Raw genomic sequence first — 25,093 nt, forward strand, 5'->3', positions numbered from 1 at the left:
CAGGGCCTGTCATGGGGTGGGGGGAGTGGGGAGGGATAGCATTAGGAGATATACCCAATATAAATGACGAGTTAATGGTTGCAGCACAGCACCATGGCACATGTATACATATGTAACAAACCTGCACGTTGTGCACATAAACCCTGGAAGTTAAAGTATATAAAAAAAGCACAATTTGTGGGAAAAAAATTGATGAATGGACTCTATTAAAACAAAAGCCCTCCTCGGTGAAAGTCATTCTTAAGAGAATGAAAAGATAAACCATGGACTGGGTGGCAGAAAATAATCACAAAACAGATATTTCATAAAAGATGTGTATCTAAAATACAAAAAGAACTCTTAAATTTCAACAATAAGAAAACCAACAATTTAAAAAAAAGAGCAAAAGATTTGAACAGACACCTCACCAAAAAAGACAGACACATGGCAAATATACATATAAAAATATACCTGATATCTTTTGTCATTTGCAAGTTAAAGCAACAATGTCATACCATCACATGCAGTAGAATAGTAAAAATTCAGAAAAACAATTCACAGCTAAAGCCATTATTGTTATAGTTGGATTGGTACTGGTACGATTGTAACTGTTTTGTAACATTTGTTCTTTCTTTTTTACCCTCTTTCTTTTTTGCCTTCTCTGGTTTTAAATGTATATTTTGCAAGATTCCATCTTATTTTTTCTGAGTATCTCAACTGTTGTTCTATCTAGATTTTTAGTGGTTACCCTAGAATTTGAAAGAAACATTTAAATCTAATGTAAGTGCCCCCTCAAAACTACACCACTCATGTGTATTACAGATACCTTACAACAAAGCATTTCCAATCCCTCCCTCCCATTCCTTAGGGTTGACTGACATTTCATATCACTATTCCATATACTATAATCATCCAATACATAATTACTATTATTATTTTAAAAGCAAGTTACCTTTAAATTATGAATAAGAACATAAAATAATTTATTCCTTCTCTGATGCTCTTTTCTTAATGTGGGTCTGAGTTTCTGGCCTATATTACTTCTTTTTGGAGAACTACCTTTAACGTTTCTTCCAGGACAATTTTGCTGGTCATAAAATCCCTTCATCCTTTTGTTTATTTGAAAATCTTACTTCTTCACTTTTGAAGGATAATTTCACTGGATCTAGAAGTGATTTTTTTGTTCAATACTTTGAATATAGCCTCTATGAGAAATCTGATAATTTCCACATTTTATTCTTTTATAATGTCAGAGTTTAGTTTTTGGCTTCTTTGAAGATTGTCTCTTTGTAGCTGGTATTCTGCAATTTTAATATGATGTATCCAGGTGTACTTACATTTTTGAAATGTATTCTGTTGGTGTTTCCTGAATTTCTTCAATCCATGGTTTGTTGCCTATCATTAATTTTGGAAAGTTCTCAGCCATTGTTACTTTAAATATTCTTCTCCTCCATTTTTTCTTTTGAAATTATTCCAGACCTTTGTTAATATTTTCTGTTTCTTTTTATTTTTTATTTTTTGTTTTTTGTATTTGGGAGGTTTCTGTTGAGCTGTTTTCAGACTCACACATTATTTCCTGGTTTGTGTCAAGTCTGCTTATGAGATCATCAAAGGCATTCTTCATTTCTGTTACACCATTTTTTATTTCTAGTGTTTCTTTTGTTTTTCCCTTAGAATTGCCATCTTTCTGTTCACATCATCCACCTGTGCTTGCATGTTGAACACTTGCTGTCTTTACAGCTCTTCACATATTAATCATTTTTTAAAAATTCTCTGGTAATTCCAACATCTGTGGCATATTTGAATCCAGATCTAATGCTTGTTTTGGCTTACTTTGTTCTGAAGCCTTTTTTTGTTTTTGCTTCTTTGCAAACCTCTTAATTTTTTTTTTTTATGTGGAAAGTCAGATATCCTGTATTTGGCAAAAGAAACTGTGGTAAATAAGCCCACGGCATCACGTTTTATGTTATCTTTCCTACTGGTTGGGCTGTGTTAAATTTTTGCTACATCTAAGTATGCCAGAGGCCCATAGTTTCCTTTTTTCCTTTTTCTTTCCCTCCTTTCTTGACTGTGGGAATCCCTAAATACTTCTGCTCAGAAAGAGCCTGCCTCTTGCAGCTCTTTTAGTTTTACACCATTCTTATTACATGGAGTCCTCTTGATGTGGCTCTAATGTCTGCGAGAAGAGAAGCGTTCAATAACCTTATAATTAAACCTGTCTTTTAGTGGGCCTGTGTCTCTGGGATGTGACCTCTACAGGTGCTTCTTCAGGTTTCTATTCCCTTAGATGAGACCCAAAGGTTGGGACTTGAGGTTCACGTTTCTGTTCCCTTAGGTGAGACCCAAAGGTTGGGACTTGAGGGGGCACAGCTAAGTGGAAAAATCCTCTTCTCCCAGGTGAGAAAGTTAAAGCCTTTCTTCCTGTTAAAGAGGAGGCTCTAGGCATATTTCTGTATGATTAACCTTCTTCCCGTGCTGGAGCCACAGGGGATCTTTTTCAGCTCTTCATCATGAAAACCTGTGAGGGTTACTGAGGCAGCATTCACAAAATTATAGGCTCCTGCCCCACTCCCCCATCAAGACTGTGGCGTATAGAATTTTTCATTTTCAGAGTAACCCACGCTCAGCTACCCAAAATTCATCAAAATGGCTATTTAAGTGTTTCTATCAGTTTATGGCTGCAGTGGCTTTCTGCTGTAAGTAAACAGATCACAGCTGCGACTGTCTGGATTTATCTGTATCTCTAAATTTTGTGGTTGTGGTTTGCCCTCAGAACTCAGTTCTTTGGTTCAATGAAGGTTGTTCATTTACAATTTGTTCAGCTTTTTCTTGTCATAAGTGTGGAAGTGATATGTTTTAAGATCTTTACAGATCGGAGGCGAGACTACAAGTCCTTATCCAACTAATCTAACCAACGTGAACAAGGAATTTCTCAAATGTTGCCTTTTCAACAAATGGTGCTACAACAATTGGACGTCCGTATGCAATAAAATAAATATTGACCCAAGACTCATATTTATACAGAAATGGACTCTGAATGGATCATGGGATTACATGTGAAACGTAACACTGTAAAACTGTTGGAAAAATATACGACAAAATCTTTAGGATCTAGGTCTCAGCAAAAAGTTCTTAGACTTAACACTGAAAAGTCAATCTAGAAAAATAAAGTTGATAAATTGAACCTCATCAAAATTAAAAATATTTCTCATCAAAATTGCCTGTTAATTTTAGGGATAGCATTTTAGAAAAAGGGAAACTGCCTTGTCTGAAAAGATAAAACAAGCAGGAGAAAATATTTGCAAACCATATATTCAGCAAAAGAGTAGTACTAAGAATCTATAAAAACACTTAAAACTTAGTAAAAAAAAAAAAAAAAAAAGTACACCATCCAATTAGATCACATGCAGAAGAAATGAAGAGACATTTCAATGAAGAAGATATACCGATGGCAAATAAGCGTATGAAAAGATGTTCAACATTACTCCTCAGGGAAATGCAAGTTAAAACTACAATGAGATTCCACACATACAACAATGTGGCAATAGCAAATCCTGGCAAGGAGAGGGAGAATCTGGATCACTTGTACATTGCTGAGGGAAATATAAAATGGCATAGCCACTTTAGAAAATAGTTTGGCCACTTAAAAAAAAAAAAACAAAAAAGAAACAACTTGCAGCCAGGGATGGTGGCTTACACCTATAATCCCAACACTTTGCAGGGCCGAGGAGAGAGGACCACTTGAGCCCAAGAGTTTGAGAGCAGCCTAGGCAACATAGCGAGACTTCATCTCTACAAATAACAAACTTAGTCAGGTGTGGTGGTGCATGCCTGTGGTCCCAGCTACTAGGGAGGCTGAGGCCAGAGGATACCTTGAACCTAGGAAGTTAAGGTTGCAGTGAGCTGTGATGGTGCCACTACACTCCAGCCTGGGCAACAGAGAAAAACCCTGTCTCAAAAACAAAAACAAATTAAGAACAACTTGCAGCTACCATATGACCCAGTTATTACGCACCCAGGTATTAATCCCAGATAAATGAAGACCTATTTCCACCCAAAAACCTGTTTATGTTCATGGCAGCTTACTCATAACAGCTCCACACTGGAAGCACCCAAATGTTCTTCAATGGAGGAATAGTCAATGAAACTCTCATTAGTCCATTCATCTATACTATGGAATACTATTCAGCATTAAAAGGGAACAAATTATTGATACCAACTGCAGCCTGGATGAACCACTGGAGAACTATGCTAAGTGGAAAAAGCTCTTACAAACTGTATGATTTCATGTACGTAAGATTCTTGAAATGAGCACAGTAGATATGGACAACAGATTAGTGACTGAAGGGGTTAAAGAGGAACTATGAATGAAGAGGGGTGTGTCTATGCAAGGGCACTGAGGCATCCCTGTGTTGATGGAAGTATGCAGGCTCTTGACTATCAGTGCCCATATCCCGGTTGTGATACTGTACTATAGTTTCACAAGATACTACTGTTGTGGAAAACTGGGTAAACTGTGCAAGAGACATCTCTGATTTCTTGCAATTACGTGTGAATCTACAATTATCTTGAAATAAAATTTTAGTTTAAAAAAGCTGCAGTCTTCAAACTTTGTGTCTGACTGTGATAGCTGATATTGAATAGAGGAATACAGGGAAAAAATGGAGAGAGAATTTTCAAAACTTTGGAATAACCTTATAAACAGTGAAGACCCTGTTTTATTCTGAAGACAAACCCAATGTTTGAGCTTACATGGGACATTTTGGGAAATATCCCCTACCACTCTTACCTGGTTGATTACACTCGTAAAAGGCTAAAGGTTAAAACGTTAAAAGCAAGCCAGTGATGGCCAGGCAGCTGGCTCATGCCTGTAATCCCAGCACTTTGGGAGGCTGAGGCGGGCGGATCACAAAATCGAGAGATAGAGACCAGCCTGGCCAACATGGTAAAACCCCGTCTCTACCAAAAACAAAAAAATTAGCTTGGCGTGGTGGCGTGTGCCTGTAGTCCCAGCTAATCAGGAGGCTGAGGCAGGAGAATCGCTTGAACCTGGAGGTGGAGGTTGCAGTGAGCTGAGATCATGGCACTGCACTTTAGCATAGCGACAGAAGACAGAGTGAGACTCTGTCTCAAAAAAAAAAAAAAATCCAGTGATTAAAAAAAAAAGCTGCAAACATAGAACAAAGAATTCCCATATGCCCTTTACCTAGATTCCCTAAATATTAACATTTTATATCTCTTCTTGCTTTATAATCTATCCCCATCCCCATAGCGTGTATGTGTGTGTACACACAAGTACTTATTTTATTCTATTTTATTTTTTCAAATTTCTGAGAGTCAATTGCAAACATGATGCCACTTTACCTATCAATATTTCGGTATTATTTTCTATAAAACAAGGATGTTCTCTTATATAACTAGAGTATACGTTATGGCATCAGGAAATTAATAATAGCAATGCTGCTGTCTAATCAACAGACCTTTTCAGGGTCTTCCAGTTTTCTCATTAATGTCCTTTCTTGGTCCAGGATTCAATTTAGAATTCTGCCCTGCATTTCTTTGTCCTGTCTTTTTCATCCCCTTTAATCTGGAGGAGTTCTTCAGTCTTTGTTTGCCTTTCATGACTTTGCTGTTTTTAGAGAGTACCGGGTGGAGAACGTCTCTTCGTTTGGGTTTGATGTGTGTTTGTGGCAAGGATCGTGCAGAGGCTATGCCGTGTCCCTCTCAGTACATGCTCTCAGGAAGCTTGAGCACTTGATTAAAGAGGAGTGGCTGGGCGCGGTGGCTCACATCGGTTATCCCAGCACTTTGGGAGGCTGAGGCGAGCAGATCACCTGAGGTTAGGAGGTCGAGACCTGCCTGGCCAACATGGTGAAATCCTGTCTTTACTAGAAATACAAAAATTAGCTGAGCGTGGTGGCAGGTGCCCGTAATCCCAGCTACTCGGAAGCCGAGGCAGGAGAAGCACTTGAACCCGGGAGGCAGAGGTTGCAGTGAGCCGATATGACGCCATCGTACTCCAGCCTCGGTGAGAAGAGCGAGGCTTTGTCTCAAAAGGTGGGGTATGCCAGCCACTGTAGTGTAGATTTTCTATTTTTCCAATTTTAATAAGTATATATTTTGTGGTCAGATATTTTGAGAACACATATATATCCAGAATGTCACATTTGAAAGATGAGCAGTGATTGGCTAGTTATGAGAATATTGTTTTGAGGGTGAAAGATGGCATTTCAGAAGGAAGGAAATTGTAGGAAGTCCCTCAGGTTGAGAATCTAGAATTTGAAAGGAGGGAAATATCTCAGTCTCACATGCCCTTGGAGGAGAGAGAGAAGACCAGCTGAGCTGGAGGGTTAGGCAGGCTTTTAGGATGTGCTAAAAACTGAGGGCTAACCCACTTAGGCTTACCAAACTTAACCTGCCTCACTTGTTTTTCACTTACTTGCTGTTAGTTGACTTTAAAACCCATAGAGCTAAAAGTCATGTAGCTAAACATTCTATAACTAAATTGCCACCAGCGTCCTTCTAGATAACATCTTGGATGTACGCGTCACCTTGGTAACAGTTGCATAAGTTGTTTTTCATGAATTTGGGGTTAGCTCTTGTCCAGTTCAAGTCAGTTGAGACCACTGGGCCAGGATGAGTGTCCAGTGGGTGACCTTTTGATGTCAGAGGGCCATAAACTCCACCCTTAGATTCTGATAATGACACCGTTTTGTGAACATGCATCCTGTGAAAAGCCAGGAAGTTTGAGTATGCTTACACAGATCACTGAGTACATCACTTACCCTTACCTCCAACCATCTCTCCCCACGCCTCAGACCACCCTGTTTTTCAGTCCATAAATATTTTGGAATCCTGTATTCAAGGAGGCAGAGTTGAGACCTGTCTTCCTGGCTCCTTGCTTCGTTGCCTTGTGAGTAAACCCTTTCTCTGCTGCAAAACTCATCTTCTCAGTGATTGGCTCGCTGCATGATGGGCAAAACTGGCCTGGTTCAGTAAAATGCTGAGTATTTTTAACATTTTAAACTTTAATTCCAATGCAGTTGGACACCCTTAAAAGTTTTTCAACAGAGTAGTGATAAAATCAGATGTGTGTTGTAGAAAGATCATGCTGATTTTATTAGAAATAGATTAGAGGTATGACAAGGGACTTATACTTTATATCCAACCATTTTATCTCTCTGTAATTTATTTTTGGCACATGGTATGATATCGATATTCAACTCTTTTAGTCTATAGATGAGAACTTTTCTCAGCATCAGTTAATTAAAAAATAACCTATTTTGCTTTGACTTACATTACAAAAGAACACACACTGATAACCTCAAAAATAGATATTAAGGGACCACTATATTTCAGGGACCATTCTAGAAATTGGAATAGAGAAGTAAATAAAATAGACAAAAGTCCCTGCCATTGTGAATGCTTTGTGACCTATACTATTTATTTAGAATAATTAGATAATTATTTTAGAATAATTACGTAATTTATTAGATAAATTAATTTATCTAATGAAAATTAGATATTTTCCCCCAGGATTTTACCTGTGCATGCAATTGTATGTGTGTATTCATCTATATCTTTTTATAGTTTAAAAATATCCCATAATCCCATAATGCAGAAAATACTACCAAAAACTTTGATGTATATCATTACAAACACCAATGCAACTTAAAGTTTTCATTCGAAATGGTGTAATACATTTTATTTTATTTTTGTCAGCTTTTTTCCCCTCAATATATCTTGAATATTTTGCCAGACTCTTAACTGTTATTGTACAGTATAATTTTGATTTGCTCAATAGCATTGTCTTGTATTCCTATACCATAAATTGTTTAACTTATCCCACAGTCTGTCTGAAAGAGAGTGATTAAATTGAAGAAAGTAAATTGTTCTGCATAATAAAGAAACTGATTTTTTTTTCCTTGGTGGCCTTAGAGTAACAGATATGGGGCAGTTTATTGAAAGTCAGTTCACCGATTGGTCTATTCACTGAAAATGGGGGCTCTATAGATGACAATAAAAGAAGAAACAAGAGAAATGACTTGATATGAAAGGAGATTTTTCTAGAAATAGGGTGGCATAGTGACCCAAGAAGAGAGATGACCACTGGGGCTAACAATGTGGATCCCCAGTAGATTGAATAGATTTGGTAACTGGTATTTAATTTCAAGCTGTTCTGTTGCCTCAAAAATTCTCCAAAGTATTGAGTATAAAATGAAATTTCTGCAAAGAGATGTGAACCAAAGGCTCAAGTTATGTAGTTTTAATAAAATGCAAAAGGAGAAGGCAAAAATGTTAAAGAAAACTTACACCTTCACTACATTTTGGAGCACATAATTGTTTTCTCTAGTATAATTACTAGTAGAGGTATCGCAAAATGAAAGAACCTGCATTCTGTTGCCCATATAGAGACAATGTATCATAGTGGTCGGGAGTTTGTGTTTCAAATCAGAAAGGGCTGGGTTAGAATTTTGGTTCTGCCACTTGCTTGCTGGGCAATTTGGTACCTGTCTCTTTCCAAGGATCTGTTTTCTTGTGCAGAAGCATGGGAGTAACATGAGAATCTAGCAGGCAGGGCTGTGATGATGCCTATGATGTACTGGGCACAGTCCCTGGCATATCAACTAAAAGATGTTGAGTTTATGCGGCAAAGATGGTGGTGGTGAGGATGTAACACACACTGGCTGAAAGCTGTTGATACGTACCTCCAAGTTGACCTCTGTAGAGTTTGTATCAAATTATATTTCGACCATTGCATATAAGCAGTCATTCTCCCACATTCACGTGGGAATTATAGTATGTAAATCACGACTAATTTGCATTAAGTGTCAAGTGTCTATTCAGTGACTTTTTGTTGAACATATAGTCTGTGCAGGTCATTTGGTCCAGCACCAAAAGACTTAGAATGAATTAGACAGATTCAGGCTCTGTTCTCCCAGAGCTTATAGTCTAGGAAATGTTCCGCTTTGCTCACTAATTTATAAAGATATCAAGTTTTTCTTTTCCTTTTTGCCTTTCTGTAAAGTATTTATTTCATCAAAAGTTGATTTAAAAATGATGAAGTTTTATCTAATTCAATTATACTGCTAAAATAAGTTTGCTGAAACTAATTATAATCTATGAGTTTGAACTTTCTTTAGCCAAGACTTTTTCTGACAACACATTGTCCTATATTTTGATAAATGTTTAATTTTATTTACACAATTTATGCTGTAGAGAATTCTTAGATTTCATGTAGTTTTCTGCCTGTTGCAATACTCAGCCCCTGGGAGATGTCTTGTGACCTTGCCTTACTGCTCACTGAAGCTGTCTTCTATGAAAAGAAGCTCTCATCCACCTGTTAGAGAATGTCCAGCCTGCCACACATTTTCTAACATTTTTCTCTTTCACAGGCTGGGAGATTGCAAGTGGGCCCTCTATGGCTTCATCTAACTAGGCCTTTCTGATCTCTGTGTGGAAGACAGTTCTTAAAAATTTTAATGTGATAGCACTTTTCTCATTTTCCAGAACTTCCACATTCAATCCCTCCATCTCTGCCTTCCTCCCTCCCTCCTCCCTCCCTCCTCCCTCCCTCCTTCCTCCCTCCCTCCCTCCCTCGTCCCTCCCTCCCTCCTTCCCTCCCTTCTTTCCTTCCTTCCCTCCCTCCCTCCCCCACCTGCCTGCCTGCCTCCCTCCCCTCCCCTCCCTCCCTTCCTCCCTTCCTCCCTTCCTCCCTCCTTCCCTCCTTCCTTCCAAATCTATTGTAGGATAAATAGATAGTACAGGCATCTGGTGCAAGGAAGTTAAATTCCTGTGCTTGTATCAATATCTTGTCTCTAGAACATGGGTATCTCATGTCTACAGCACTAATTGAGCATATACTATTTTCAAAGGACTCATGGCTATTGATTTTAAAGAGCTTACAATTACTATACACACACAAATAATTAAAATACTTAATTGCATGTAAAAATAAAAACAAAGCTGACTCACATGTTCAGAAGAGGGGGCTGATATGTTCTGATGGGATGGAACAGACATTGACATTGAAGATGATCTTGCACTATGCCTATCATCTTTATAGGTGAAGATGAAGAGGAAAGGCATTTAGGCAGTCACATGCCGATAATATGAAATGCAAAGTAAAAACCTTCCTCCCTGCCCTCACTCTGAATGTTATTATGTTGGGGTTGCCTTTACTATTTTGGTTTTTAGTTTTTCTGGTGTTTATCTCCATCACATGAACTTATATTTACTTGTACCTTTATTTATTGATTTATCAGCCTCAGGAATGTTACTCATAGTGGAATGACACTCATTGTGGAAGATAAGCAATTTGGTTCACTTACATTCTCCTTCCCACATTTTTATTGATTATATTTCTTCTTTTAAATTATCTCTTTGGTTACTCATTCAACATTAAATAACATACTCAAGCTTCTATATCCCCAGTCATTACTTTTGGAGGATATCATTATCTGCCCACTCTGAGGAGATTACCTTTCTCCAGTATAAAACAGGTGCTACAAGTCTAGCTCTTACTCCCATGTAAAGCCAACCATGGGACTCTGATGCCGTGGACTAAGAAACGGCAGTGGAGCCTCAACTCAGGCTTTCTTCCCCACATGCTGACTTTTAGTTATGAAAATGGCTGGGAAGAGAACATGTGATTTTTATTGGCCTCACTACTGGAAGATAGGCAAGGGAAAGGAAGTTCTGGGTTGGCTTTGGAGGGGTAGATAAACAATGAACATGCCGCTAAAGGTAGATCCAAGTGTTTCCATGAACTTGTCCCAGAAAGTTATTTAACGACCCAGAAAGTTATTTAACAACCACTTCTCAGCCAATAAAACTTGCACTCAAAAGGATAAGAGGAAACACGATTGTGCTCTGAATGTCAAACTCAGACTCATTTATTAAGGGTCATACTAAACACTGGGGATCCACTCATGATTATACTTTTCATTAGCACGAGTGATATGGTTTGGCTGTGTCCGCACCCAAATGTCATCTTGTAGCTTCCATAATTCCCACGTGTTTTGGGAGCCACCCAGTGGGAGATGATTGAATGATGAGGGTGGCTCTTTCTCATGCTGTTCTCGTGATAGTGAATAGGTCTCATGAGATCTGATGGTTTTAAAAACAGAATTTTCTCTGCACAAGCTCTCTCTTTGCCTATTGCCATCCATATAAGATGTGACTTGCTCCTCCTGTCCTTCTGCCATGATCTCAAGGCCTCTTCAGCCACGTGGGACTGTGAGTCCAGTTAAACCTCTTCCTTTTGTAAATTCCTCACTCTGGGGTATGTCTTTATCAGCAGCATGAAAATGGACTAATACCACGAGATCACCCATAGCTTCTCAAACCGCCTGTACCCAGAAAGTATCGAGTGGAAATCAATTACAGAAGTTGGCTTTATTCCAACCCACCCCCTCTTCAGAGATATCATTAACTGCTTCCTTCTCTTTTTACTTTAGTAGTATACTATGTTTCGCTTTCCCATATTACATATGTCACAAGAGAATAGCTGTCAGTTCTTCAAGGATAGGACTTATGTGAAAATTCATCTTTGTAAGAACAGCATCTAATACAGATCTTGGGTGTGAATCAAATTATATTTATTGCAATAAACTATTGCATTGCTTTTAAATTATTTTGATTTTGTCTTTCCCACTGGACTGGGAACAACTTTATGATTAGGCTCATGCATTATTAATTTTTATATCTTCTCCCTCTATCTGTCTCTGTCATATGAGTTTCCATGAGTTAGATATTTGTTGTATATAATAATTAATGAAGGGCTATGCAAAGTAAGCTCCTTAACTGGAAACTTCTCTTTTGGAATTATATACCCAACTGACCCTTTAAGGAGTTAAACATTGTAGCAGAATTATTATATTTTGGTATTATTTATCTTTTTTTAAGTTCTGTTTCTTTAAAATTTTTTTTTCACTTTTAGTTTTGGGGGTTCATGTGCAGGATTTTATATAGGTAAACTCGTGTTATGGGGGTTAGATGATTTCAGCACCCAGATACTAAGCATACTACCCAACAGCTATTTTTTCTGCTCTTCTCCCTCCTCCCACTCTCCATCCTTAAGATGGCCCCAGTGTCTCTTGTTCCCTTTATGTCTCCAGTTTTTATCTTCTTTCATGTAACACCTGCTCTACTAGCTAATTTCTGGTCCCTCAGAATCTACTATTGTTGATCTAGTTCTCTGTGTTAAGGCATGTTCTTCATTTATTTAAAATGAACCCACGCACAAACACGCACGTATGCCAAGCAGTGTCAATGCATTAATTATAACCAACTAATGTCACGTACATGTGAATCAGTTTGCAGATGCCTACATTTAACTTGTTTCGGGCAGGACGGGGAGAAGCAGGAAAACAATTCCAAAGTGCTTCATAATTATGGATATAACTTTAGGATGAGGGACCATGTGCAGCACAATAACAGTGTGTACCTAGCAGAACAAGAGGTGATGTTAGAAAGAGGAGGACATGGTTTTTTTTTTTTTTTTTTTGGACATGGTTTTTTTAAAATTGAAAATTGGTGTCTGTAGTTGATATATATTCATGTTGGTTTACACAGAACATTTATGGGAAGTATGATAATTCTCAGGTGAATGAGATTTTAAGACTGGCATTCTATTTATTTATGTTAAGAGCGTGCCAGGCACTGTTCTTGGTTTTTCACAAATTATCCCGTTGTACACTTATAATACCCCAGGAGGAATATCTTTTATTATGACCATTGCAGATAGGAAGACAGAAGCACAAGGAGGAAAAAGGTTTTGCTAGTGTCACACAGTTAGTGGGTAGTGAAGCTGGATTTGAATACAGCCAGTTTGGCTCCAGTGCCCAAGCTCTTAGCCATTACTCTATGAGGTCATATGTAGCAGATGGATGAAACAGTCAGGGCTTAGGTTAGCGAGCCTCCAATTTAAAAAAAAAAAAGTGCTTCCAGCCAAGCTTATCAGATGTGCAGTGGGGGCTCTTTTTATTTTATTGTATATTTTTAAAATTAAAATGAACAGGAAAATTATCTAAATTTATTAATCAACTACCAGGGACTATATCTTATAGCTTGCTTTTGATGGCAAATATGAAAGTATCCGTTCCAATTTGTTCTAAGTCAAAAAAGAAAGAAACTGACTGGATCATACAATTGAATAGAACGGGACAGATCTAGCTTCAGGTAAGGCTGGAAGCAGAGACTCAAAGTGTCAAGAGGTGCTTGCTTCTCTTTCTCCATTGTTCAACTCTGTCTCTTCTCTGTTAACTCCATTCCCAGACAAGCTTTCCTTTTTTTTTTTTTTTTTTTTTTTTGTGATGGAGTCTCACTCTGTCACCCAGGCTGGAGTGCAGTGGCCGGATCTCAGCTCACTGCAAGCTCTGCCTCCCGGGTTCACGCCGTTCTCCTGCCTCAGACTCCCGAGTAGCTGGGACTACAGGCGCCCGCCACCACGCCTAGCTAATTTTTTGTATTTTTAGTAGAGACAGGGTTTCACCGTGTTATCCAGGATGGTCTCGATCTCCTGACCTCGTGATCCGCCCGCCTTGGCCTCCCAAAGTTCTGGGATTACAGGCGTGAGCCACTGCACCGGGCCGACAAGCTTTCCTTTTCTGTGTGCAGCATGGCTGCCAGAACAGTCCGGGGCTGAATCCTGCTAAGATCAAATTCAGTGGAGAAGAGTGAAGATATTTTTTTTCCAATATTTATCTTTAAAAAAAAAAAAAAAAAAAAACCCAGTGTCCACTTTGATTGGCCCAGATAGGCAACATGGCTGTTCCTGAACATTCTCAGGGTGAGCTGATGGGCTGACTGTTTCAGTCCTAGGATTGAGAATGGAGCTGTCCTCTATCATGCACAGTGAAAATGAGCACTGGAAAGATGCCCTTAAAAATCCATGCATGGCTGGAAAAAGAAGTGAATGCTGGAGAAACAAGCTGCAGATATTCATTGCAAATTTTGAATGTAATTTCTGTGGGAGCATACTCCAGCTGCCTTTTAAACTATTCCATCCTGTTTGATCAGTACAACTTCATAATGAAATGTCCTCTTTCTAGTGAGCAGTATTTCGGCCTGCGAGATTAAGAAACCACTGGATTGATTTGAGTACAGGTTGGAGAGAGAAATGAATGCAGTTCTTTGGTGTAACACCTGGAGATTGTTTTTCTCATCCTCTAACAGCAGGGAATACTTTAACAGAACTGAGATTGTGATTGAGACAGGCAATGCTACATTAATTAAGCTCACCAGTGGATTATGGAGGACAGACACAATGCACCTTGGCGGAACAGGTGAATCAATTTTTCACCTCGGTGGGCCAGAGCAGTCAAAAGGAATATTTCTGATGTATATGAAACTAATGACGAACATATGTTCATCTGGACGATACCCTCTTCCTACTCCCATTTATAATCATTATATTTTAGTGTTTCTGACTTCAGTGTTCGCATATTTTTGATTCTTCAAAATTCACTTAGGTGTTTCTGTTTATTCAAATGCAGATCATTATAGGACAGGATGATATTGGTAGGATTCATCTTCTCCTTTGCATCAGTGTTAGTCCTGAATTAGAGCAGGTGGTGGTGGGTGGAGAAAGGAGAGGACAGTCTCCTTAAGGAAGTACAATCATTTGTCAGGAGTAAAGGTGACCATCTTTCCACAGAAGCACCCAGTGACTTCAGGAGCACATATTTTGTGACTTTTGTTTTAAAGAATGTGTCAGATGACATGAATAGGGCTAGAATTGGGAAGAAGCCCAAGTCTCTCCCTTTAAAAAGAAAAGGAAGGAAAAAGACGAAAGATGGGTATTACTTATTACAAAGCACGATCCGAAAACACAACCTGAGACATTTCTTGCTTGCATCATAGACTGATAATACAGGGCAGCTACTGTTGGTAGATAGGCCCATTCTCTCAGGGGAAAAAAAAAGTGCAGGAAAATACAATCTTTGCCAAGAAGCAAAGTTAGCAGTGGGCAGGAAGAGAGGGGAGGGGGGCCGTGGTGTGTTTGGTAAGAGTTGGCTCTAGTATTGAACTGCTTCTGTTTGAATCACTCATGATCTGGGGAATACTGGGCAAATTACTTGCACTCTCTGGGGACTGGTGGCTCTATCTGTAAAATGGGTATATGTTTTTGTAGTGGAAGTTCAATGGAGTAATGTGTAAGTAAAGCTTTTAGCTCAATGCCTAAAACATAGTTGATTTTTATGAAATGTTTTCTATTATAGTACTTATTTATTTGACATGAATATTCCATGCCAAATATTGTGCTAAGAACCTTACTGGCATTATTTCATTAAAATATATCCATGTGGTAGGTATTATAAATCTCCCAATTTTTCAGATAAGTGACCAGAGGAGAAAATAATTTTCTAAAGTCATGGACCTTGTGAGTTATAGAGCGGCTAGAATTAAACTTGAGTTTCTCTGATTACAGATCTTCTGAAATTTTTAACATAAAAAAAAAAGAGCTTGGAAATCCTGACTGTTGAAGGCTGCACCATGGTCACTATTGCATTCCAGTTTTTCTATATGAACTGAGAGAGATGGCAAGAAATAAAGAATTGGTACTTTTTTCGGCTGCATAAATGAGAGGATTGTGAAAATCACGATAGACAAAACCCAGGAATGACTGACATTTTAAAGAAACTTGTGCTTACTAGAAAGGGTAATTAATAGCTTAATGAAGTTACTAAGTAGTAAATGCTCACAATCATTCTGTGTTTAATGCTTTATATAGGGATAAAACAATAGGACCAGCATAATTGAACAGAGTAAGATATAACTCAGCTCTTGTCAAATCCCCCTCCCAAACGCTATAGCTAAAAAAAAGAGTGTTATCTTAAGGTGGGAACTAGAGTGGGATGCCAAGAGCACAACACATAAGGAGATGCTGGCTTTCAAGATTGTGAAAGTACTGGAATGTGTGTTTATTTTCTGTTATAGCATAACAAGCTACAGCAAGCTGAGTGGTTTAAAATCATACATATAAGCTTGGCATGGTAATCCCAGCACTTTGGGAGGCTGAGGGTGGTGGATCACTTGAGGTCAGGAGTTTGAGACCAGCATAACAAGCAACAGCAAGCTGAGTGGTTTAAAATCATACATATAGGCTGGGCATGGTGGCTCACATCTGTAATCCCAGCGTTTTGGGAGGCTGAAGCTGGTGGATCACTTCAGGTCAGGAGTTTGAGACCTACCTGGTGAAACCCTGTCTCTACCAAAAATACAAAAATTAGCCAGGCATGGTGGTATGTGCCTGTAGTCTCAGCTACTCAGGAGGCTGAGGCAGGAGAATTGCTTGAGCCTGGGAGGCAGAGGTTGTAGTGAGCTGAGAGTGCACCATTGCACTCTGGTTTGGGTAACAGAGCAAGACTTCATCTTCCCCCCACCCGCCCCAAATAATAATAATAATAATACTAATAATAAAATAAAAATCATACATATTTATCACCCCATAGTTTCCACAGGTCAGCAGTTCTAGTACAACTTAATTGGATCCTCGGTAAGGTTGCAATAGAGGTGTCTGTGGAGCTGTGGACTCATCTGGAATCTCAACTATGGAAGGGTCCATGTCTAATTTCACACAGTTGGCAGAATTCATTTCCTTGCATATATAATACTGAGAGTTTCAGTTTCTCGTTGGTTGTCATCTGGAGGTCACTGTGAGCACCTCGAGGCCTCTCATAGTTCCTTGTCATATGGGATTCTCTGCCATGGTTGTATACTTTCTCAAGGCCAGAATGGGAAGGAAGGAATCCAGCAAGATGGGTGCTGCCATCTTATGTAATATAATCTCAGCCGGGTGCGGTGGCTCATGCCTGTAATTCCAACACTTTGGGAGGCCACGGCAGGTGGATCACTTAAAGTCAGGAGTTCGAGACTGGCCTGGCCAACGTGGTGAAACCCTGTCTCTACTAAAAATACAAAAGTTAGCTGGGCATGGCAGTGCATGCCTGTAATCCCAGCTACTTGAGAGTCTGAGGCAAGAGAATTGCTTGAACCTGGAAGGCGGAGGCTGCAGTGAGCCAAGATGGCACCACTGCACTCCAGCCTGGGCGACAGAGTGAGACTCTGTCTCAAAACAAGAAAACAAAAATATAATCTCATCAGGTTCGTTGAGACTGTCGTGCTCTTTTAGTTTTTTTTTTAGGTGAAAAAATGATTTTAGTGAATAACAAGCCAATGGGACCTACAGGCTAGAAATAGTCAAAAGTGAGAAGGAGGCAAAGAATGTAAATCAATGAATATTTCATGTACTGGAGTTCTCACAATGATGCGATGAGATATTGGGAGTGTCTTTAGAAGTCTCCGACTATAAGCCACACCAGACCCAATTTACAATGAATACATAAATTTATTTTTCAAACAATGAATCCCAAGCTTGTCTGGCTCAGAGGCTCAGTGGTGGCTCTCAAGAAGCCAGCTCCTTTCTGACTTTCTGCAGTGTCATCCTTGGCATGCCATCTCACTTCCCTCATGGTCACACAATGGCTATAGTAGCTCTTGAACAAACATCATTGTTCAGAAGCAGAAAGGCCTGCTTCTCCCTTGCATCTCTCTTTCTCTTTTTTTAAGAGCTAAGAAACATTTCCAAGAAGGTCTGCCAGTGGACTTTCACTGTATCTCATTTAACAGAGTTGAGTCATAGACTACTTCTCAAGCCAGTCAAGGAAGGGGGATAAAATTGCCATGATTGGTTCAAATGAACTAATGCTTATTCTTGAAGTTCTGGCTGGGGTCACTTTCTTAGAACACAAAAGATGAAGATTAGAGCCCTGGTGTCAGGAAAGTCTGTGTGAGCACATTCGTGTGTGTGGATCTGCAAGTATGTGTGTGCATATGTGTTTGTGAGTATGTATGCAGGTATGTGTAGAAGGGAAGCGTTTGAGTCAGGAAACAGCTGTATTGCATCTATACATTTTAAATGTGAAAGGATCTCCTCTCCCCAAAAGGTTTGCAGAGTCACAAACTTAGGTTAAATGATTTAGGCACAGACTAGCTAACTGTGTGATTAGTGCCTTAACTTGCACTAATGTTGCTGTGAAACTTGTAAAATGAGGTTATTAATATACCCACTCTTTCAGATTTGTGTGTGATTTAAATGTAAAGTGTTTGTCCCCATGTCTGTCACTTATTAAGTGTCCAATAAATGAAGATGGGGAGATGATAATTATCCTTATTACATTCTATCTTGAGTTTTATAATAGTAACGCACACCTATAGTGTACTTTCGACTTTGCTTCAATGGTATGAATAGTAAATTAGGATCCTTTAGCAACTTTCTCAGTCACCCAATATGCAGGAACTCTCTTTTAATGCAAAAAGCACATCTGCAGAGTTAACTTCTTGGACATGGTGGCATTTCTTCCCCCATTTAAGGCCTTGCATAGAACTTTTCCAAATCCCCAATATAAGTTCAACACAAATACTCTTGCACCAATATCAGGATCGTTTTTTACTTTTATATGTACTATTTCTCCCTTGACAGTCTCATCTCCCAAATCGAGTGCCATGGGCAATTGTTTGTTTACAACACCTCTACATCTTCCTTTCTCTTGCACTTCTTGCACCAGCAAGATCATAAAATATTTGACTGTGGTGGGTGGTTAAAGTGCTTTAAAAAGTAGTTCATGAAGTTTAATTAAAGGCATTGGGAAACTTTTATCTGCTTGATATTTGTCTGGGATAATGGAGAGATTATATATGAATGACTGCTGAGCATTAAAAAAATATATAGTAAGGAAAAAAAACAAAAGAGCTCTGTCAGCCATAAAGTAAGCAGTTGGCAGGGACTTGCGTGAGATGCTAAAAATAATGTCCCATTAGGACTTGCATGAGATGCTAAAAATAATGTCCCATTAGTGAACCAACACTTTCAGAAAGTCAAAATGGGATGGGGGCACTTAAGGGAAGGCAGTTATGACTGAAGGGAAGCTGAGATTGGATAAGGAGGCCAGCAGAAAATCTATACAAAGGAACCATGCTTTTTGGTCAGAACTTTCTCAGTGTACATGACAAAAACCCAACTCAAAGAGAATTGAGCAAAGAAAATGTATTGGCTCTTGTCTAGATGATTGGGTCCAGGGATCTAAATGAGCATGCTGTCAGGTCCCTGTTCTTCTTTCTCCCTTTTCTCATGGTCGCTTTATTCTCAGGCAGGCTTTCCTCAAGTTGGTAGTTGACTCTCCTCTCCTTCATCTGATTCCTTCAGCAGCTTGAGGGGGAAAAAGTGAGGTTCTTTTATTTCCCTCAATTAATGTATTTAATGTTTGCCAATTACAACAGCTTAAAATCAGTATATATCTAGCAGTAAATCTAATAAAACATGTAAGACCTCTTCATGGAAAATGGCATATTATTATTGAAAGAGATTAAAATCTAAATAAATCAAGGGCTAGACCACATTCATGGATTGGAAGACTTAAGACTTGAAAAGATGTCAGTTCTCTCCAAAGTAATCTTCAGATTCAATGCGATTCTTTTCAAAGTACTAGCATTATTTATTTACTTATTTTAGAAACTGACAGGCTGATTTCCAAAATGCATGGAAATACGAAGGGGCAAGAAGAGTAAAGACAATCTTGAAGAAGAAAAAGCTGGAAAATGTACATCAGAAGAATCAAGACTTACTATAAATCTATAGTACTAGGATAGTGTGGAATTATTTTATGTTGAGTTTTACTTGTTTGTATGGTTCTAAAGGCTGGGCCCTCCTAGACAGAGAGTGTGGAAAGCATTTGAGGTCCCAGTGCACATCCACCAGTGTGGGTTGGGGGTGTCATCTTTGTATGTGAAGAATTGGACATGGACCTATTCTTTCTGGTAAGCCAGACAGCTGCTTTGTTCTGTAAACCAGATGTTTTGTCTTGCTGGTTGGTTATAGCAGGAAGTCATCTGATAGTCTAGCTGGCAGTGACATGGATACAGCACTGTACCCAATGAGAAACTTTAAAGTTGCCATAGAGTGTTGACCCTGGAGGCTGCATTTGCTCTCAATTTTGTGTGTTGGCATTGTGTAAACTAGGCAATGTATTTATGCTTACCAATTTCCTTATTAAAATATATTTTCATTATAACAAAAGAATAAATCTTAGGTATTGAAAATTTAGAAACTGCAGATAGGGAAAAAGGACATAAAAAGCAGTTAATCTCAACACTCAGAAATCAGAGCTAACTTACCCAATAGGCATAGAAAACACAGTGCCCAAGGCTTACAGAATGTTTTTTTTTTCTTCTTCTTTTATTAAAATCTTTTACTTTAGGTTCAAAGGTACACGTGCAGATTTGTTATTATAGGTAAGCTCCTGTCATGTGGGTTTGGTGTACAGACCATTTCATCACCCAGGTACTAAGCATAGTATCCGATACTTCTTTTTTCTGATCCTTGAGAGAGAGATTCTCTGTCTTAGTTCAGCTGCTGTAATAGAATACCATAGAATGGGTGACTTCAATGACATATGTTTATTTCTCAGAGTTCTGGAAGCTGGGAAGTCTAAGATCAAGATACTGGTTGGTTTGGTTCCTGGTGAGGGTCTTCCTCTTGGTTGGCAAATGATTTGTTGCTATATCTTCTCATGGCAGACAGAGAAAAGGCTCTGCCTCTTCTTCTAGTTAAGGGCACTTATCCCACCATGGGGCTCTACCCTTAAAACCTCTTGGAAACATAAGGGCCCACCTCCAAATGTCATCACACTGGAGATTAGGAATTCAACATATACATTTTGGATGAGTACAAACATGTAGTTCATAACACTGTCTCACTCAGATAGTTCCATAACCTTCTAGGGACTGTGTCTCTGGCTGTGAGGCTATGGTCAGGTGAGAGAGAGGAGAGAAGAGGAAGTAGAAGACGATAGGTTCTCAAGTCTTCAGCCAGGCTTGGGACTAAGGTCTGAGCCTTGTGGAATGAGAGAGCTAAAAGTTAAAGTTGCCAGGGCTGCTCTCCCTAGAAGCCTGGCTGATGCTTGGCATAGACAGTAGTTCTCAGGCCCTGGTGACAGAGGGATTCATAGACTTGTGATGAGAAGGTTCTCCCATTTCTCATTTCTGTGAAGAGTCCAGTGAGACTCTGTCCTAGGGATGACTGTAGCAAGCCAGCCTGGTTTACCGCTTTGGGCGCTCTGCAGCTGTGCAGCTCCAAGAAATGCCATAGTGAGCACACAATAGCATTCTCAGGGAGGAAGTTCTCCTTCAAGTGACTATGGCTTAGAGACTGCAGGAATTTTCTGTGTTACATAAGTCACCACACCCTTAGCAGTTTAACAAAACACTTGTTTACTAGCTCACAGTTCTGCAGGTGAGAAGTCCAGGAGGGTATAGAGGAGCAATGACCCCCATAGGTGGTTAGTGGGAATGGACCCCTGTAACAAAAGGTAGATTAGCAAGAGAAAAACAAACAGAAGTTTTTGAACATGTCTATTTCACCTATATATGGGAGACACCAAGGAAATGCATAGTTCTCCAAGAGGTGGCCTTTAATTTTTAATTTATTCAGCATCTTCAATGAAAAAATAGTAACTTTGTAGAGAAATAAGACAAAATAATTTTGAGTCTCTAGTGGTAGCAACTTGGAAGAAGGCAGATAAATGGCAGATAAAGGCAAGTTAGTAAAGCGTGTTAGTGTAGTTTTCTCTGAAAAGTCTCCAGACCAATAAGGGTCCAAAGTTATTCTCTTCTTGTGGCCTTGTCCATCTTTGAGACCCCTACTGCCACCATCTGTAAAAACTCTGTTTCTAAGGCTTACCTGATTAAGTCAGGCCCATCTGGATCACCTCTCAATGTTGAAGTCAACCATGCCATATGTATAATGTAGCCTCATCACAGGGAAAGACACTATATTCAGCCAAGAGATCATGCAGGTCTTGCGGACCAGGGAATTGAGAAATCTTTAGAACTCTGTCAACCTCCGTGACACTGATAAAGAGACTGATACAGAAGAAACTTAGAGGATAAACTCCAAGCTTAGATGAAACGCTTCTAAGGGCTCCCTAGTATTTGTGAACACATGAGAAACAGCAGAGGTGGAAGTCCACCAAGGTCCTTATTCTACTTTAATGTGGGTAGCTAATGTTAGTGACAAGTGGCATAGCATTGTGCCAGTTGCTGTGGAAACCAGAGATTCTGGAAACAGATTGCTTAAGTTCGAAACCTAGTTCTATCATTAACTAACCTGTCAAATTGTGTCTGTTACTAACTTTTGTGCCTCATGTAAAGATTCCCCAAGATCAGATATTTGAAAGGACTCACAGGTCATATTTCTATAAAGCTTTTACTTAAAGGCAAATGATATAATGCAGTAAGAGAGAGTGCAGGCAAGCACTGAGGTCCAAGAGACATCCAGGAACAAGCTCCCACTGCCCTCTCCCCAGGTTAAATCACCAAGATCTGTCTGTAGAATCTTGCCTTTGGGAGAGCTCAAAGTAGAAGTTCCTACTGGGGTTTTAAGCCAAGCCAGCTGAACTCATTTGGCCAGCTGCAAAGCACCAGGGAAAAACTAGCTTTAGAAATTGCAACTCAAGTTTCTGATTTTAAATAAAACATCACAAAGCCTGCTGCCCCTACCTTGGCCAAGACTCAAAGCCAGATGTCCATGTACCCTAGAGAAAAAGGTTAAAACTTTTCTCATCCAGCCAGAAATCAATTCTATCTTTCATAGATCAATTTTCTCACTGGTAAAATATGGATAAGAGAAATACCTATCTCATAGGATTAAACATTTGTAAAATACCTAGATGAATGTATAGCTCCCAGAAATCACTATAGAGTTTACATGTTTTTAGAACACATATGTGATCTTACTTATTTCTACATGTCAGTGAAGCCTGGAAAATTCATGTTCTATGGACGAACAGGTTTTTCTCCTTTTGCAAGCCATTTTCTGAGGGTATATAAACTTATATTCCTGCTGGTCCACTCTATAATTTAGAGAAGAGTCAAATTTACATAGGATAGAGTGGACTTAAAGGAACGTCAATTAAATGATATCTCTTATGAAAAGTTCCTAGGAAGCACAAAATTCAGTAAGACAAAAGCAATGATTTCATGCTATGAGTCCAGGTTTGTACATTTTCTTTGACATACAACAGATTTTTAAGTAGTTTTATTCTTCATGTGTTTTCAAATATATTGTATGTGTTTATGTCTGAGGAACATACTCTCTCTTGTGACTTCCAGAATCTTAACTATGTGAACAGAGGTCCACAAGCGTCCCCGACCCCCTCTCCATTATACTGCTAATTAGTCACTTTATCCTACACTATTCATAAATTTAATTCTGGGTGGAATATTTTGCCTACACTTGTATAAGAGAGAGTACTTGAAGCTTAGTTACGTTGTCAACAGGAATATGTTTAGGTTTTAACTAATTATTTTAAGCTTACCTTTCATTAGTTTATAGCCCTTCAGCTGGACACTGAAATGATGAATCAATTACAGAAGCATAGAAGGAAGGAGGTGGAGAGAGGAGGAATCTATAAAAAAGAAAACGAGATGGGTGTCTGTCAGCATTTCTGAAGGTGTGAAGGGTTTTTGATACGCACACTACGGAAATGTACAAACTGGCAGGGCTTCCACCCACTCTTTTATGTGAAATGATATTGAAAAGAGACTTATTAATTGCGACCAGTCATTTAAAAAGTCCTCCTGAGCAGCCATTGATACTTAGGGATTTACAATTTCTTAAGGAAGGCATATTGAATGCTGAATTCGCAGAATCAATGGATAATTGATCAATGCCTTTGTCATTCATTGTTTTTCCAAATTACTTTTTCTGTGTTAATCTTTGCAATAATTATTTTTCCTTTTTTATTTTGTGGGTTCATAGTAGCTGTATGTATTTATGGCGTACATGAGATGTTTTGATACAAGTATGCAATACATAATAATCACATCATGTAAAAGGGGATATCCATCCCCTCAGGCATTTATCCTTTGTATTGCAAACAATCCAGTTATACTCTTTTCGTTGCTTTAGAATATGCAATTAAATTTCTTTTTGCTTTTAAGACATGTCCAACCATTTTGAAGCTGGGATTATAATGTGATTAATAAAATAATGAGTTAGAACATTCTGTCATGTTAAGACACGTGGGCTGGTTGTCAGAGAGCTGATAAGAATAAGGGAGGCAGAACTGTGAACTGAAGACTCTACATTCTATTTGATGTTGTGAGACACTCAATGGGACAGTGTGATCTGGAAAAAGGAAAAGTAAGGAAAGAATGTTTTATAATGAAGCCATATTCCAACAAGTCTAAGATGACACTTAGTAAAATATACAAACTTACTTTATGTGCCACTAAGAAATTGTTTTTAAATGTCAATTTTAGTTATAAGGAAGCACCAATTTTAAGATATATTACAGTTTTTGGCCGGGCGCGGTGGCTCAAGCCTGTAATCCCAGCACTTTGGGAGGCCGAGGCGGGCGGCGGGCGGATCACGAGGTCAGGAGATCGAGACCATCCTGGCTAACATGGTGAAACCCCGTCTCTACTAAAAATACAAAAAACTAGCCGGGCGTGGTGGCGGGCGCCTGTAGTCCCAGCTACTCGGAGGCTGAGGCAGGAGAATGGCCTGAACCTGGGAGGCGGAGCTTGCAGTGAGCCGAGATCGCGCCACTGCACTCCAGCCTGGGTGACACAGCGCGAGACTCCGTCTCAAAAAAAAAAAAAAAAGATATATTACAGTTTTTGGATGTGGAAATTATTTCTGATATATATTTAAGAAAGAATTCTAGTGGGTGCAGTGGTATCTCATTATGCTTTTAATTTGCATTCCCTTGGTAAATGATGGAGCTAAACATATATTTATATGCTTATTGGCCATTTATATATTTTCTTTTTTGAAATATTTGAGTCTTTTGACCATTTTTATTGGGATGGTGATTTTTAAAAAACAATATATTGAATTGTTTGAGTTCTTTATATATTCAAGATTAAAGTCCTTTGCAAATGTAAGTATTGAGAACTCCTCACAAGTGCATTCACTTTTAATAGGAAACACCCAGTCTTTTCAACAAACCATACTGGATCTATTGGATATGTAAGTGGAAATTTAATGAGCCACAACTCATATCTCATGTCACATCTAAATATTAATTTGAGATATGTTATAGGCATA

General features: G+C 38.9%; 1 long non-coding RNA gene across 1 annotated transcript; it reads right to left on the reverse strand.

The window, feature by feature from the left end:
• Positions 1-19,015: 19,015 nt before the first annotated feature.
• On the reverse strand, positions 19,016-24,426 carry LOC108580819. The gene is made up of 2 exons (XR_001892358.3): positions 21,722-24,426; positions 19,016-19,192 (listed from the first exon to the last, which is right to left on the reverse strand). It is a non-coding gene; the product is annotated as an uncharacterized LOC108580819 (long non-coding RNA).
• Positions 24,427-25,093: the final 667 nt, after the last annotated feature.

This window comes from Papio anubis, chromosome 16 (genome assembly GCF_008728515.1).
Source record: "Papio anubis isolate 15944 chromosome 16, Panubis1.0, whole genome shotgun sequence".
Taxonomy (NCBI): Eukaryota; Metazoa; Chordata; class Mammalia; order Primates; family Cercopithecidae; genus Papio; species Papio anubis.